Genomic DNA, 1,674 nt, shown 5'->3' on the forward strand with positions numbered 1-1,674 from the left:
AAAATAGGATAGTATTATTTATAGAAAAAAATTAGATCGATAACTAAATAATGGTTAAAAATAATAAATTTTTATGGCTCTATCATTTCTCTCATATATATAAATAAATGATAAATGTTGGGCTTTGTGAGTTTCAACTTACACGCATCTACTCATATTCACCATGCCCTCTATGTTCTCATGCATCGCTACTACCTCCTCAAAGCCGCCCAAGCATTTGAGGATCTTACATCAATAATGTCCAATATTAACTGGGTTTAATTTAATAGTCATATTGAGCTGAGACTTTCATATTAGCTAATTTCACATATGGCAGCAAATTACAAAAGTGAAACATAGGAAAAAAATATTTTCGCATATGGCAGCAATTTCGCTTGGTTATTAGATATCTGGCTATGTTTTACTTACGCTAAAGACTCTACTTTTTTGTTGCTAGAATTTCACTACCTACAAATACATGATAATTAAGTCAATTCGTACCGAATTTTTTTTAAAGGAACACAAATGCGTAATGAAACCTTCATACAAAGTTCGAACATCTTATACCTTTTTCTTAGTATTTTCTAATTATTTTTAGTTAGATTTTATTTAGTTTTATTAGATTTCAGTGCCAAAATTTCTTTTTAGATGCTATTTTAAGTTGTTTTAGTATTTTTATGATTTCAGATGAAATTCGGAGCTATTTGATGGAGTTTAAAGCTAAAAATGAAAAAGCTAGTAGCACCCTCCCTAGGCGCTAAACGCCCAACTGGCGGTTAGCGCCACTAAGGGACTCAAGGCCAGAACGTGTTGCTCCCTATGGGGCATTAAACGTCCAAAATGGCATTTAACGCCAGCAGCCGTCCGAATTCTCTTTTCTTGGAGCTTCTCAAGTGGATTTAGCATGTATTAGTTTTATTTTATTTTCTTTTTGTATCTTTTAATTATAAACAATATCTTTTAGTTTTAGGATTTATTATTTTATTTTTGCTTCCAAATAAAATTAGGTTAATATAAAAGGGAAAAGATCTCTTGTATCTTGGATCTCTTCCTTTCCGCACGTTTTGTTTTAGAACCCTAGTTTCTCTGTAAGTCATGAGCAGCTAAACCTTTTGGTTAAAGTTAGGAGCTCTATTTATTTCTATTAATTAAGATTATTATTCTTCTATTTTAATTAATATTTTGATTCAATTATAAGGATTGTTTTCGTTCTTAATCTTATGAATTTAGGTGGAACGAGAGTATGACCCTTATTCTACATGAGTTCTTGTGACTCTCTCGAGAGTTATCTCGCTTGAACTACAACTTGAAAATAAATTCCTCCTAAATTGCTAATTACTTGAACTAATTGGGATATGTGACATATAATCCTGTTAGCTTTGGATAATTAGGGTTTTTGTGACCATAAAGTAGTTTTGCACTTAACCATCTACTCGGAATTAAGTGACCACGGGAGTGGCGATTAATGAAGGTTAGAGGAAACTAAATCGCTAAGGGATTAGGGTTTAGTTATTTACAATTTTTCATGGAATGAATCATGCATTGTTAAAATAGTTAGTAAGAATTTTTAATTCGAAAAGATAAACATATCCGAAGCCATAACTGTTTTCTCATACTGTTTTCACACTAAACTCCTATTTGTTCTTCTTTACTTGCTTATTTATTGTTTTATGTGAATTACACCATCAAAACCTC

Source organism: Arachis stenosperma, chromosome 5 (assembly GCF_014773155.1).
Source record: "Arachis stenosperma cultivar V10309 chromosome 5, arast.V10309.gnm1.PFL2, whole genome shotgun sequence".
Classification (NCBI taxonomy): domain Eukaryota; kingdom Viridiplantae; phylum Streptophyta; class Magnoliopsida; order Fabales; family Fabaceae; genus Arachis; species Arachis stenosperma.